The following is a 17,216-nucleotide window of genomic DNA, read 5'->3' as shown; positions in this document are numbered from 1 at the left end:
TATTTTTCTGACTAAATACTATTGTTCACATTTGTATTATGTAAACAATTGTGTTTCATTTATCTCTACTTTGTATTTTAAATTCAGTCATGGCCTTTTATAGGATACCTAAATAGTATTTAATTTACCATGAGAAAAAACCTGAATATTAACTAGTGATAACTACATGTCTTTACTCAATACACATAATCTGGGTCAGTGGAACCTCAGGAAATCGTGAGTTATGTGTATATGTTTTACATGAAAGACAAACTGAGGCTGAACATTCCAGTCATGGAGTGTGTAGAGAGTCTATATATTCTTGCTATAGAAGATGGTATAAAGGGGTTGGTAAATTACAGCTGTAAACCAAATATGGTCTTCCACCTATTTTTGAAAATAAAATTTTATTGAAAATAATAAAATTAATTTCTTTACATACTGCTTATGGATGATTTCACCTTGCAATAGCAGAATTGAGTTACTGTGATAATACCACATGTCTCAGAATGAATAAAATATTTAGTATCTTATTGATTACAGAAAAAAAATAAGTTTTCAATCTCCAGGTCAAAGTATACAATGATTTGTTTATTTTATGGTTTTCTGATGTTTATTTCTTGTTTTACAATAAATAATTTAAATGCAGTAGTATACATTTTTCATAAAAAGTATGCTTAATAAATACATTTATATTAAAAATAATAACTGAAAAAATATTTATTTCCCTTTAAATTTGGTAATGAGTTTACTGTGTCACTTATTGATTCATCACTGAGAACAGTGACATCACTGACTAAATGAAGCCAGGTTTGCTCAAGAACTATCAGCATTTATTTAAATGTTAGGGATTATTTTTAAAATCCCCTTACACTGATGAGTTGGGTTCAGATGCAGAATGTATTCTTATATAAAATTCTGTGAAGCATGAATTTTCATTTAGATCAAATGACTATGCTAAAATTATTTTCCTCATTTTCTATTGCAAGTTTGCCTGTACACACAAAAATTAAAGTGATTATTATGAATGTTTTGGCTCAGTAAACAAAATGAATAGGTACATAGTTAAAAGATAAAATACAATACCCTTAAATCAGAGATTTCAAAAAGATAATCAGTTCATTTCAATGATAGTTTGATTTTTTCCTTTCATTTTAATAAAACTTTATAAATTTATTCTATTGAAGGCAAGCAATACAACAACATTAAGAATGCTCTTGAAAATTCATTAAAAATATTCAAAGAAAAAGTTATGTGTGCTGTGTTACTGTGCTAAAAACTATATATTTTTAAAATTTATCATGAATATATATTATTTGCTCAAGTGAGAAAAGGATGAAAATATATGCAGTTGGAATTGTGGTTCATTCATAATTTATATTTTAAAAGCAAACCAGATGCAATGTTCACACAAGTAAAATATAATCTATAGTCAAAAATTTTACAAATAATTGAAAATATTCACAGGTCAACTGACAATTTTTTCTTTAAAGCTGACGCTGAAAAAAAAAATGCTTTCCCTTTCTGCCATCCGTTAGCAATTTGAATTTTAGAAATGTTTGAACGTGTTAAGAATGACTAAAAATAATACAGTATCTCAGGAAGGTTTTGGCATTTTAGTGAAGAATTTTGTAAGTTTTTGTTGCATCTCATTCAAAACCAGCTACAAGTACTTGATAATAAAAATAAACAATAAGGTACAAGGATAATTTTCAGAAGGTTAGTTAATTATTCTTATTTTTAAGACATTAAAACTTGTCCTTATACAATACAGTGAAGACACTTAACAAGTTCAATGACTTCAAAACTGCTCGAGATTATAAATGTTATAATTGGGCTTTGTAATAGCTACATATGTGGGATACAACAGTTGAAGGAGACCCTATGTTTCAAAGATTAACTTTGTGCAGGATATAATGGAACTCAAACACAGCAACCTAAGATTTTTCAAACATCCAAAGGAATCATATGTAGAGATCACTTATTTCATTAGGATTCTCTTTGAAAATGTTTTCAAAAATATAACTCTGAAATGAATAAAAATATAGCTCCTATGGAAATATTTTATTGATGCATTTTAGGCAGAAAAAAATAAAATTAAGAATACTTAACACTACCATATTTTCATTTGAGATAAACAGGAACCTCAACATGTGACTTCCCTGGTGGCTCAGACGGTAAGCGTCTGCTTACTGTGTGGGAAACCTGGGTTAGATCCCTGGGTCAGAAAGATCCTCTGGAGAAGGAAATGGCAACGCACTCCAGTACACTTGCCTGGAAAATCCCATGGATGGAAGAGCCTGGTAGGCTACAGTCCATGGAGTGGCAAAAAGTCGGACACGACTGAACAACTTCACTTTCACCTTCACATTCAACATGTGCTCAGTGAAAATGTCCTCAATTAAAAGAGCATAGTTATCAGAAGAGCCAATTGAAAGTATTAACAAGTTCAAATTTATTAATCATAAGTGCAATTTTTAAGAGGGTATAGGTAGAGTTCCAAAAAATTACAACTATAAAACCATATTGAAAAACATACTCATTCTTCAGAAAAAAAAAAGTACACAGAGCTTCTCTTATATCATTTGTAATGCTTCAAAAAATCAATTTAAAATATGTTTTAAAGTATTCTTTTAATTTGCAGAGGAAAAATTATAATATTTTCTTTGGAAATTACATGATTAAAAATAAATTTTGAATAGAGCTACCTTGTATGTCTGTTTAATGAAATCAATTTGCCAGAGAATAAAAAATATTTCAAATGTATATGGAACTCTTTTAGCTACCTCTTCTGTCAGAAGGGGGCTTCCCTTGTGGCTAAGCTAGTAAAGAATTTGCCTTGCAGTGTGGGAGACCTGGGTTTGATCCCTGGATTGGGAAGATCCTCTGGAGAAGGGAAAGAATACCCACTCCAGAATTCCGGCCTGGAATATTCCATGAACTGTATGCCCCATGAGGTCACAAAGAGTCAGACACAACTGAGTGAGTTTCAATTTCACTTTCTGTCAAAAAATGCCATGTTTTGGAAGATAAATTATATGATCTTCATACATCTGCAGGATGTGGTAGGATATTAAAAAACATGTTTCAGCTCATATACTATCTCAAAAAAATAAATTACCCGAGGGAAAATCTCTGAAAACATTTCTTTAAGACAGTTTTACTCACAGTATAAATACCTTCTTATTATAGGCAATAATACCCTCAATACCCTCTTATTATAGGCAATGACTGATACACAAGATGGTCAATACCAAAATCAGATTAATTATTTGCAGTCAGAGATGGAGAAGCTCTATAGAGTCAGCAAAGATAAGACCAGGAGTGGACTGTGGCTCACATCATGAACTCCTTATTGCCAAATGCAGAACTAAATTGAAGAAAGTAGGGAAAACCAATAGATCACTCAGGTATGACCAACATCAAATCCCATATGATTATACAGTGAAAGTGACAAATAGATTCAAGGGATTAGACTTGATAGACAGAGTGCCTGAAGAACTATGGACTGAGGTTCCTGACATTGTACAGGTAACAGTGATCAAGACCATCCCCAAGAAAAAGAAATGCAAAAAGGAAAAAAAAAAAAAAAAAAAAAGGTTGTCTGAAGAGACCTTACAGATAACTGAGAAATGAAGAATAGTGAAAGGCAAAGGAGAAAAGGAAAGATATATCCGTCTGAATGCAGAGTTCCAAAAGAATAGCAAGGAGAGATAAGAAAGGCTTCCTCAGCAATCAATGCAAAGAAATAGAAGAAAACAATAGAATGGTAAAGACTAGAGATCTCTTCAAGAAAAGTAGATATATCAAGGGAATATTTCATGTAAAAAATGGCACAATAAAGGACAGAAATTATATGAACCTAAAAAAAGCAGAATATATTAAGAAGAGGTTTCAAGAATACACAGAAGAACTATACAAAAAAATAAAATAAAATAATGACCAAGATAACCACGAATGTGTGATCACTCACCTAGAGCCAGACATCCCAGAATGTGAAGTCATGTGGGCCTTATGAAGCATCACTATGAACAAAGCTAGTGGAGAGGATGGAATTCCAGTTGAGCTATTTCAAATCTTTTTTTTTTTAATTTATTTTTATTTTTACTTTATTTCACTTTACAATACTGTATTGGTTTTGCCATACATTGCATCTTAAAAGATGATGCAATAAAAGTGCTGCACTAAATATGCCCACAAATATGAAAAACACAGCAGTGAAAAGAGTATTGGAAAAAGTCATTTTTCATTCCAATCCCAAAGAAAGATAGTGCCAAAGAATGGTCAAACTACCGTGCGATTGCACTCATCTCACATGCTAGCAAAGTAATGCTCAAAATTTTCCTAGCCAGGCTTCAACAATATGTTAACTATGAATTTCAAGACGTTCAAGGTAGATTTAGAAAAGGCAGAAGAACCAGAGATCAAATTTCCAATATACACTGGATCATCAAAAAAGCAAATATCATATATGAATCGAATCACCAGTCCAGATTTGATGCATAATACTGGATGCTTGGGGCTGGTGCACTGGGACGACCCAGAGGGATGATACTGGGAGGGAGGAGGGAGGGGGGTTCAGGATGGGGAACATGTGTATAACTGTGGCAGATTCATGTTGATGTATGGCAAAACCAATACAATGTTGTAAAGAAATTAACCTCTAATTAAGACAAATAAATTTATATTTTTTTAAAATCTTTTTTAAAAAATAAAGGAAACACAAGAGAGTTCCAGAAAAGCATCTACTTCTACTTTATTAACTACGCAAAAGCTTTTGACTGTGTGGATCACAACAAACTGTGAAGAAAATCTTCAAAAAATGGGAATGCTAGACCACCATACCTGCCTTCTGAGAGATCTGTATGCAGGTCAAGAAGTAATATTTAGAACTTAATATGTAACAATGGAATGGAAAAGAGTATATCAAGGCTGTATACTGTCACCCAGCTTATTTAACTTATATGCAGAGTGCATCATGTGAAATGCCAGGCTGAATGAAGCACAAGCTGGAATAAAGATTGCCAGAAGAAATATCACTAACCTCAGATACACAGATGACACCATCCTTATGGGAGAAAGCAAAGAATAATGAAAGTGAAAAAAGATAGTGAAAAATTTGGCTTAAAATTCAACACTCAGAAAACCAAAATCATGACATCTGGTCCCATCACTTTATGGCAAATAGATGGGGAAACAATGGAAACAGTGAGAGACTTCAATTTTGGGGACTCCGAAATCACTGAAGTTGGTGACTATAGCCATGAAATTGAAAGGTGCTTGCTCATTGGAAGAAAAGCTATGACCAACATAGACAGCATATTAAAAAGCAGAGACATTACTTTGCTGACAAAGTTCCATCTAGTCAAAGCTATGGTTTTTCCAGTAGTCTTGAATGGATGTGAGAGTTGGACTATAAAGAAAGCTGAGCACTGAAGAATTGATGCTTTTGACCTGTGGTTTTGGAGAAGACTCCTGAGAATTCCTTGGACTGCAAGGAGATCCAACCAGTCAATTCTAATGGAAATCCGACCTGAATTTTCACTGGAAGAACTCATGCTGAAGCTGATTTTCAAAATTTTGGCCATCTGATGTGAACTGACTCATTTGAAAAGACCCTAATGATGGGAAGTTTGAAGGCTGGAGGAGAAGAGGACAACAGAGGATGAGATGGTTGGATGGCATTACCGACTTGATGGACATGAGCTTGATTAAGCTCCAGGAGTTGGTGATGGACAAGGAGGCCTGGGATGCTGCAGCCCACTGTGTTGTAAAGAGTTGGACACAACTGAGCAACTGAACTGAACTGAACTGATACACCCTATTAAACTTTAAAATCTATCTCAACTATGGTAGGTGGAAGTATGTGTAAGAGAAACATTTGGAGCTATCACTCTTCACAGTTTGAGAGACACATAACTTTTACTTTTACCAGGAAAGGATTTATAGGTGTCTACACATGACAGGAGACACCGTTGCCCAAAATAATTTTTAAATATACTGATGGTCAGGTATATTTCCCAGAATATGAAAACTATAGGAGAGATCAAAAATGAGATAAGAAAAAAAAATTTAAAAATGAGATAAGAATGGTTTAAACACAATTTCATTGTTAAATATTTAATGAAAAGTTTAAAAAAGTACTATTTGGTTTCAACAATGATTTTGTTTCACATCTTTAAATTCATTCAAGAAGGAATAAAATTTTTTACTCTTTATGAAAGGGAATTTGCCAGAAATGACTTGTTATATAAGGATAAATGGTAGATACAATTTTACTAATATATGCAAAATATACACTATTTCTAAATGAATGTTTGTACCTAAGAATAAAATATATTTTATCATGATAATAAGACTGTTTAAATTGTGTCCAGATTCTCCATATATTATGAAATATGTAGCAGAATAATTAATTGTTAATCAAATTGATCTCAATTTTATCCCTAAAAAGTCTGAGTATATAATCACTAACCTTGTATTCATCAGTAATAATTGAAACATTTCAAGTTTAAGCTGAAATAAATGACAAAATTAAAACTATTTTTGTGTAGGTATATATACATACATGTGTATTTTTACCTGAAAATGGTTCCTCACATTCACAAAGGAAGTTACTTGCAGTAATATTTCTATAGTTCCCATGGAAACAGATATGTCATTGTCATTGGTCAATTATTTCTGAACAAGTTATGCTTATAAAGATAAAATCAATGTTTCAACTAGATTAAAATATTTACATTGTATTCATAGATTGTTTTCATTGGTCATAGATTTTTCCTAAATTCTTTCATTTTTAACATCATAAAATTTTCAAAAAATATAATTTTAATTTAGAAATAGTGCCTAATCAAGATGGATTTAAGTGGAAACAAAATTAATTTCAGTAAATTTAATCTCAGTTTTTCCATTCTTTTACCACAAGACAGGGCTTCCCAAGTGACACTAGTAGTAAAGAACCTACCAATACGAGAGACATAAGAGCCTCAGGTTCAATCTCTGGGTTGGGAAGATCACCTGGAGGAGGACATGACAATCCACTCCAGTGTCCTTGCCTGGAGAATCCCATGGACAGAGGAGCCTAGTGGGCTACAGCGCATGGGCTCACAAAGATTTGGACACAACTGAGTATACACACACACACACCACATGACACTATTAAGAATACTTTGATGATTGTTGGTATATGAGCTTTAGCTAATTTTATGATAAACTGAATGTGTTAATTCAGATTATAGTAACACTTTATCTGAATTTAACAATTCAGTAATACTTTATCTGAATGTGTTCATTATGTTTTGGGAGTAGAAAACTACATGTAGGTCCCAGTTCTTCAACATACCCTGGTAACATTGCAGGGGTAATATACAACATGACCCATTCAAATGTTTGCTCTGTTTTAGCCCTACCATGTAGCCAAGGTAATGACTCAAACTAGGAAAATATAAAGGTATTATACCATTTGAAGAAAAACTGGAGCATGAAGTTTCAGTCAAGCAAGACAAAATAAGCACTAGAATTCTGCTCAATAGCATTGCACTTCAAAATATTATGTCAAAAATAATATATTTTATACTTAAAATTTTGTTCTAAGAGAGTGGAAGTCAGACTGATTATTTCCACAGTAAAATGAAATCAATGAAACAAAGCCTAATATAAAATCCTTTGGAAAAATAGAAAAGACTTCTTGGATTCTCAAAAGCTATGCACAAACTTTTAAATTTTCATTTTCTAGCTGCTATACAGTAATCCAAGTCTAAGTCCCAACCAGTAACACTGAAGAAGCTGAAGTTGAACGGTTCTATGAAGACCTACAAGACCTTTTAGAACATCCCCCAAAAATGTCCTTTTCATTATAGGGGACTGGAATGCAGAAATAGGAATTCAAGAAACACCTGGAGTAACAAGCGAATTTGGTCTTGGAAAATGGAATGAAGCAGGGCAAAGGCTCATAGACTTTTGTCAAGAGAACACACTGGTCATAGCAAACACCCTCTTCCAATAACACAAGGGAAGACTCTACACATGGACATCACCAGATGGTCAACACGGAAATCAGATTGATTATATTGTTTGCAGCCAAAGATGGAGAAGCTCTATACAGTCAGAAAAAACAAAACCGGGAGATGACTGTGGCTCAGATCGTGAACTTCTTATTGCCAAATTCAGACTTAAACTGAAGAAAGTAGGAAAAACCACTAGATCATTCAGGGATACAATAAATAAAATCCCTTATGATTATACAATGGAAGTGAGAAACAGATTTAATGGACTAGATCTGATAGATAGAGTTCCTGATCAACTATTGACTGAGGTTCATGACATTGTAGAGGAGACAGGGATCAAGATTATCCCCATGGAAAAGAAATGAAAAAGAGCAAAATGGCTGTCTGGGGAGGCCTTATAACTAGCTGTGAAAAGAAGAGAAGCAAAAAGCAAAGGAGAAAAGGAAAGATATAAGCATCTGAATACAGAGATCCAAAGAATGGCAAGGAGACATAAGAAAGCCTTCTTCAGCGATCAATGCAAAGAAATAGAGGAAAACAACAGAATGGGAAAGACTAGCGATCTCTTCAAGAAAATTAGAGATCCCAAGGGAAAATTTCATGCAAAGATGGGCTCAATAAAGGACAGAAATGGCATGGACCTAACTAAAGCAGACTATATTAAGAAGAGGTGGCAAGAATACACAGAAGAACTATACAAAAAAAGATCTTCAAGAACATGATAATCATGATGGTGTGATTACTCATCTAGAGCCAGACATCCTGGAATGTGAAGTCAAGTGGGCTTTAGAAAGCATCACTATGAACAAAGCTAGTGGTGGTGACGGCATTCCAGTTGAGCTATTTCAAATCCTGAAAGATGATGCTGCGAAAGTGCTACACTCAATATGAGAGCAAATTTGGAAAACTCAGCATGGCCACAGGACTAGAAAAGGTCCGTTTTCATTCCAATCCCAAAGAAAGGCAATGCCAAAGAATGCTCAAACTACCGCACGATTGCACTCATCTCACACACCAGTAAAGTAATGCTCAAAATTCTCCAAGCCAGGCTTCAGCAATATGTGAACTGTGAACTCCCTGATGTTCAAGCTGGTTTTAGAAGAGGCAAAGGAACCAGAGATCAAATTGTGAACATCCGCTGGATCATCGGAAAAAAAAAAAAAAAAGAGAGAGAGAGAGTGAGAGAGAGTTGCAGAAAAACATTTATTTCTGCTTTATTGACTATGCCAAAGATTTTGACTGTGTGGATCACAATAAACTGTGGAAAATTCTGAAAGAGATGGGAATCCCAGAGCACCTATATAGGATTCTTGAGAAACCTGTATGCAAGTCAGGAAACAAAAGTTAGAGCTGGACATGGATCAACAGACTGGTTCCAAATAAGAAAATGATTACATCAAGGCTGTATATTGTCACCCTGCTTATTTAACTTATATACAGAGCACATCATGAGAAACGCTGGGCTGGAAGAAGCACAATCTGGAATCAAGATTGCCAGGGGAAATACCAATAACCAAAGATATGCCGATGACACCACCCTTATGGCAGAAAGTGAAGAGGAACTAAAATGCCTTTTGATGATAGTGAAAAAGGAGAGTGAAAAAGTTGGCTTAAAGCTCAACATTCAGAAAAGTAAGATCATTGCATCTGGTCCCATCCCTACATGGGAAATAAATGGTGAAACTGGAAACAGTGTCAGACTTTATTTTGGGGGGCTCCAAAATCACTGCAGATGGTGACTGCAGCCATGAAATTAAAAGATGCTTACTCCTTGGAAGGAAAGTTATGACCAACCTAGATAGCATATTAAAAAGCAGAGACATTACTTTTCCAACAATGGTCCGTCTAGTCAAGGCTATGATTTTCCCAGTAGTCATGTATGGATGTGAGAGTTGGACTGTGAAGAAAGCAGAGCACTGAAGAATTGATGCTTTTGAAGTGTGATGTTGTAGAAGACTCTTGAGAGTCCCTTGGACTGCAAGGCGATCCAACCATTCTATTCTAAAGGAGATCAGCTCTGGGTGTTCTTTGGAAGGAATGATGCTAAAGCTGAAACTTCAGTACTTTGGCCACCTCATGCAAAGAGTTGACTCATTGGAAAAGACTCTAATGTTGGGAGAGATTGGGGGTAGAAGGAGAAGGGAACAACAGAGGATGAGATGCTGGATGGCAGCACTGACATGATGGACATGAGTTTGAGTGAACTCTGGGAGTTGGTGATGGACAGGGAAGCCTGGCATGCTGCGATTTATGGGGTTGCAAAGAGTCGGACATGACTGAGCGACTGAACTGACCTGATACCTTTTTCCAAATTCCACTTGTACAAGCTATGTTTTCCTATAGCCCAAACATTGCATAGCATATATTTCTGTGCAATTAATTACACAAAATTGCACATATACTTCACAGAGGAATGTGTCTACAAAATTTCAGGGCCTAACAAAATTCCAATGGACAAATGTCCATACAAAACCATTTCACATAAATTCACAATATCCCTATCACCCACTATAATGAAATTTTAATTTACTTTGTGAAAGGTTTTGCCCAGTTGTTGCTTTCCAGATTCCTTATAGACTGACATCCTTGTTCACTAATGCAGAACTCCTCATCTTGCATTTACTCTCTAAACGATCTACAAAACAATGGAAATATGTCAATATGATTGTGTGCCAACATGCTCCCATACATAAAAGCTAAATACTAGTTATATGTTCAATAGTTCATTGTCTATTTCAGTCTGTGTGGGTGTAATGGGCTAAACTGTGACTCCTCCACAACATTCATATCTTGAAATCCTAATGCTTTTAACCTGATAGTGTGACTTCCCTGAAGACAGGGTCTTTAGAGAGATAGTAAAGATTAAATGAAGTGACTGGTTTCAATTCAGTTCAGTTGCTCAGTCTTGTCCAACTGTTTGCAGTCCCATGGACTACAGCATGCCAGGCCTCTCTGTCACCAACTCCCAGAGTTTATTCAAACCCATGTCCATTGAGTCAGTTTAGGTCCTGATCAAAAACGATTGATGTCCTTATGAGAAGAGGATGCACAGATACCACAGAGGAAAGGAAGTTGAAGACACAGGGAGATGGCTGACAATGCGCTAAACAGAGGCCTCAGAGAAACCAGTCCTTTGACAACTTGATTGGGACCACTTAGCCTCTAGAACGTTGGGAAAATAAACTTCTATTGTTGAAGCCCTTCACACTGTGGTTCTTTGTTATTTCTGGGATTAAGCTCTGAAATAGACTCAGAACTTCCTCCCTAAGGAGTCTAACATTACTTTTTGAATCATTGGATTAAGTGAATTTTGGAGCCTAATGAGTTCTCCCATTGCATTTTATGGTACAGTCCCCTCAAGTCTGGCTCCAATGGAGTTTTCCCAGGCACACAGAAGAACAACCTTATTGAAACCATTCAAGTGTGCCCAACAAAATTGCAGTTATAGCCCTGAGTCTAGCCTGCTCCAGCCATATGGGCTGCTCACCTGCATTCCCTTCTCCTGATCAAAATGTACTGTGGGTCTGTTACATATTTTCCCATCCTGTCATTGCCAACTATGTCAGGTTTGTTATAGATGCCCTTTGTTAGATTCTTTCTCACCCAGGACCTCTATTAACTCTACATGCCAGGTATCTGGAACTGTCATTGAAAGAAATTCTTTCACACATTCCCAAACATCAAATGTTCCCTATATTTTTTTTTCAATGTTCCTCTTCACTTTCCTTTGATGATTAAAATTCCTTAGTAAACTTTCAAGTAGAAATAGTCTATTTCTCTGAAATTTTCATATCAGCCTCAGGTAGCCCTTCTTCTTGCTTCATCCACTGACAAAATATCTTCCTTTATAAACTTTCCTTATCAATGCCTCTCATTTAGCATATGAAAATCATTTAAATTTTTTTAATGTTAACAATTATATCAAGCTATCTCCCTCCTTGTTATTTTGATCTATCAATCACTTTATAGAGTGTCATCCCAACACTATACAGAACACTGCTTTGTGTTCACAATTATTTCTTTTTCTTTAACTTTCCCAAGCAGCTTCAATACTTTCCCCTCAACAAGGTAGTTTTTTTTTTTTTTTTAATTATCCTCAATTCATTGATACCCTTCATTCTACACTATCATCCAGAACTGCTTTCCTCAAATACCATAAACTTGGGAATTTTATTTAAAAACTAAAACATATTATTCTGTAATTTTTAATGATATATTAAGAGTGAATTTGGAGAATGATGTAAAAATAGGTATTTCAGCATAAAACACATGCAGTTTTAAGAAATCTTCTTTAAATAGGCATATATTTTAAAGAATATTTGATAGGATTTTTATATTCTTGGAAATCAAATTTAACCAATTCTAAAAATTTCACCAAATTCTTAAAAATGTAGCCTGCCTATAGGTAAGTAACCATGTATGAATTCAGTCTATTTTACTATTTTAATAGAGTGATGTTATTTTAAAAATAATCTTACCTGTAAATGATGGGTTATGGATATATTCATACCCTTCTTATTCTATTTTTATATTGTGTTAATGCCACTGCCACTAATTTTACATGATTTACAAGAACATTCATCCACCTCCTAGAAGTATTTCCCAGAGAATGGAGGCTGACAATGACAGCTGTACCTCTTGCTCCAAACTTCCATAAGACATCGACCATGCCCAGAGCAAAGTTCTGAACTGTGATTCTCCTGGCACAATCGCTCTTCTACTATCACATTTAGGCCAAGGCCCAGTTGACAAAGGGATGAACCATTACTGTGATAAAATAATGTGTTCTAACACTCAGCCACTAAGAATTAACAGTGTGCATTCCTTTTAGCTTGCAACCAATCTAAATCTGATCTTCAGATTTAAATCAACCACAGCTGATCTTCAGTTGTGGCATTTTGCAGACAGTCAATGAACGATGCTTCAGAAATGTTTATTATTTCTGCATATTGAAGAGATGGTTCAGAAGAAATTACGAGGATATCTCCTATTTGAATTTGCAAAGGGCAAATCTCGTAAGCAACTTGATTGCCAGAATTATTTATTTTAGTATTTACATCTCCAATCCAGCAATCTCTGCCTGACATTCAGGCACATGTCTTCTTTTAGTGTCCAATTTACCACATACATTGAGTGCCGTGTATGCCATTCTTTCACCAAGTGCCTTTTGCATGTTCTTTTCACATTTGTAAACGAAGAATCACCAGGCTCACAAGCATAATTAATTTGCTAGTCATTTTGAAAATTGTGCCTTGCAATCTATCATAAAGTGTAATAATGAATTGTTGCAAAACACGCTTTTAACATTGCTGGAAATATCTAAGCAGAGACTTGATTCAGAGATTCCTAGGAACTGGCTTCTTTTTGTAGTCCCAAAGTGCAAGCAGATTTGATAACTGAATTTTGATCAAGAACAGTAGAGTTCAACTATTTAAAATGCCCTTTAAAACAAACAAACAAAAAAAAGGAAGTTTTCTTAACTTAATGATATAGAAAATTGTTACTTGCTTTCTCAAAGACTGTGTCATCAGCAGCTAGGCACCTTCTTTGTGAAACTAGGCCAGGAAAACTGTGGTCAAGATACATTGTATCTCCTCCTGAACTATATACTCACCTGCTTCTGAAACGTGTTGGTCTCATTAGACAATTAAACCAGCAATTTACTGAAGTTTTTTATACCAAGTTTCAACGTAACTGAAGCACGCTAGTCAAGACCCTTCCTTTATGTGGTTTAATTTTTTTTTTTTTTCAGATACAAGTATCCCTCTCTGATTAGTTTTAGAAAAACTTCTTTAACAAACACCTAAAATAAAACTGGTTCAAGTATACTATTTATGTAATATTTCTCACAAATATCAGGCTTAAGGCATCTGTTGGTGACCAATTATGTTCTTGTAATCCAAGAAGATGGAGCTTCCATTTTGTACAATATTCATGGAAAATTCTGTTCTACACATGGCTAAAATCAGAATGAGTATTCATCCAACTTGTGAAGAAATGATGGGAGAGTAGAAGGCAAAGAGAAAAGGAAGTATAAAATGGTGCAAGGAAGGGATGATGCACAGAAACAGTGTGTATCTCTTTTCCTGCTCAGCTTCACCATTCACTCCCAATGAGAAGGTAGGAATTGGGGGTCAGGTCTGTTATACGGCACCATTACTGTCCAAGGGCAAGAAACCAAATGGCAATTTTGAGATTTAATATATAAGGTTATTTTAAAAATAATAACTAATATTTATTGAGGGTTTTCTCTGTGCAAATCATTCTACTCCTTAAATAGTTGCAATCCATTCTCATAACAAAATTCAAATTCTCAAAAGAAAGATAAATGTTTTAATATAAATAATCTTTGGATCTATGTTATTTATTTTCTGTATTTCTTAAACCATATGGATTTTCATTCCCTCCATTGCTTTATAAATAAGAATACATTTAAAAGGTTAATTTAAATAAATTAATATAGTAGTATTGAATTAACAAGATAGAATTAAAGACTGAATTAGATTATGTAAACATATAGAAGTTATTTAATAAATGGTAGTTTTATTATTGTCTAATTTTGCTCAGTAATCAACATCCACATTTATCAGATTCAAAATACCAGCATTCTCTAGTATATAGAAACAATAGTCTTTAAATATTGTTAAAATAAATTATTTCATGCCATAATGTTGTTAATTTTTAGTTTATATCAAATATTTATGGTAGATCTAATATATTGATGAGTATTGTAGGTCATGTAGAAATTAAACCTGAGTTATAAATTGTTATTGCTGTTGTTTAGTCACGAAGGCATGGCTGACTCTTTTGTGACTCTATGGACTGTAGCCCTACCATGCTCCTCTGTCCATGGAATTTCTGAGGTAAGAATATTGGGTTGGGTTGCCATTTTCTTCTCCAGGGGCTCTTCCCAACCCAGGGATCAAACCCATATCTCCTGCTTTGGCAAGTAGATTATTTATCACTGAGTCACCTGTTAAGCCCCAAGTTATAAACTACCACTTGGTAAATTCAATTTTGTATATTATAAATCTATAAGATAAAATGCATGCAATATACTATTGCTACCTTAAGATTTATGTGGAAAGTGTTAAATTATAGCTTAGAACTAAAAATTATGTGCTATCATGTTCATTTAAAATATGTTAAATATAACTTCTGAATTTAAATAAATAATAACCTCAATGTTAAAAAAATACTTTCAACAAATATATTTGATCCCTATGTACATGCAAGACAATATGCTGAGTTCTAGGTATCGGTCAATGACCAAGTGGAGTTAGGTGTTGATGTAAAGAACTGAGAATTTAGTGATAGACACAGATTAATGGGCAAGCGACATCATCAAGTTGCTATCGAAAAGTTAGTCTAGAGCCCTCTAAGAAGAGGCCACAGGAGCATTTAATAGGAAACAAGGATAAACTGGACAATGAAGTTGAATCATTTAGGAAAATTGCCAAGGGAGGAGAACTCCAGGAGAAAACATTTAGCTGAAGATTTCGGAAATAGTGCGACACTGTATGCTTTCCAAGAAATGAGAAGTTTAGCTTCTAAAAGTAGAGGGAAAAGAACTTATAATAAAATATGCACTCAATTCAGATAAAGATTATTTCAAGAAGGATCAGGCATTGTTGGTAAAGAAGGTCACATTTTATCGAGGGGAACTGAAAAGCCTCTTGAAGATCTTATGTAGGAGATTAACAAGAGTAAGGACATTGACTTAACAGGAATGTGAGGAACGTATTTGTGGATACACCTGGGAGAGTTGAGAATTTGGGGAGGGGGCAAACACTGTAATCTAATGAAATAATAATGATGGTCTGATTAATGCAGTGGCTTCCCTGGTGGCTCAGAGGTTAAAGCGTCTGCCTGGAATGCAGGAGACCCAGGTTCGATCCCTGGGCCAGGAAGATCCATTGGAGAAGGCAATGGCAACCCACTCCAGTACTCTTGCCTGGAGAATCCCATGGAGGGAGGAGCCTGGTAGGCTACAGTCCATGGGGTCACAAAGAGTAGGACACGACTGAGCGACTTGACTTTACTAGAAATATAACAACACCAGTGGACTCCATAAATATGCAAATGCTAGGTCTTGATGCAAGTAATAAAATATTCAAGTAAGGTCTTGATGGCTGCTGACCCAAGGGGAGAAAAAGAAACCCAGATGCAGGAACAAGACGATAAAGGAGAGTGAATGTCAGAATCACTTAAGTGTATATAGATTTTGAAGTGTGTCTGAGTGATTTTCCTATAGAATACCCAGATATCAATGGTATGTACAGGTATGAGTATAGTAGAGAATCTGGGCTGGGATTTCAAATTTTATCATATTTATCACATATTTTTGAATTTCAATATGTATGTAAACGTTTTGTAAGATTGTTTTAAGATGGGAAAAACTTGATCTTATTTGAATCATAAGGAAGGAATAACTACAGACATAATAAAACAGATGGAGTTGCAATGAATGCAGTACAGGGTAGGAGGAAAGAAGAAAGATCACTGTATATTGTTAGAGTTGTGGAAAGAAGTTGAGTAATTTATCTTGTGGGATTTTCGATTGTCTCTGTGAAAGAAGAGGTGGTTCAAGGAGATGGTTATATTGGAGAAAAGAGAGGAATGGACAAGATTTGAAATAAGCAGTGAAAATATGTGAGAGAATGTTAATTTAAAAGAAAAACAGAAGGATCACTAGGCAATATTGAAAAACTTTTGTGGCTGTAAATCACAAACTTAACAGTAGTATCAGCCTGCACAGGTGCATTATTTTCCCAGTAGCCTAGTTTAAAAATGTGATAAAAAATTAAGTAGTCAATGGGTTTAAACAAATACAGTCACCAGCAAATTACATTTGCACTGAAGCAGAATTAGATCTGTATGACAGTTTTTAGACTAGCTGCAGATGTGAGCTCATATTACTGCATGACTAATCCTGTACTTCTCAGAATTTTCCGTGTCCCTAATTATTGTACATTTATATTTTCTAAGAGAAAGTGACTTGATGTTTTCCATTTCCATTTAAAAAATAAATAAATAAATGGCAAACCATGGAGGGGGCAAAAAAAAAAAAAACCTCTCTGAGGTCAGTTTGCATCTAAATATACCAAAACTAAAATGCTTTGTGTTTTACTAGAATCAAAAATAGTATGAACATCACATACTGATGTATGTGAATAAAGAGGTGTAATTTGAACTCAAATTTGAACTCCATTCTTCATTTTAAAAGAACTC

At 34.7% G+C, this 17,216-nt stretch overlaps 1 non-coding gene across 1 annotated transcript; it reads left to right on the top strand.

The window, feature by feature from the left end:
• The first annotated feature begins 15,823 nt into the window (after positions 1–15,823).
• On the top strand, positions 15,824–15,896 carry TRNAS-GGA (transfer RNA serine (anticodon GGA)). Its single transcript has one exon. It is a non-coding gene; the product is annotated as a tRNA-Ser (tRNA).
• Positions 15,897–17,216: the final 1,320 nt, after the last annotated feature.

This window comes from Ovis aries, chromosome 9, assembly GCF_016772045.2.
Source record: "Ovis aries strain OAR_USU_Benz2616 breed Rambouillet chromosome 9, ARS-UI_Ramb_v3.0, whole genome shotgun sequence".
Lineage (NCBI taxonomy): Eukaryota > Metazoa > Chordata > Mammalia > Artiodactyla > Bovidae > Ovis > Ovis aries.
The sequence above is the reverse complement of the archived record's forward strand: the minus strand, read 5'-3'. Positions and strand labels throughout refer to the sequence as shown.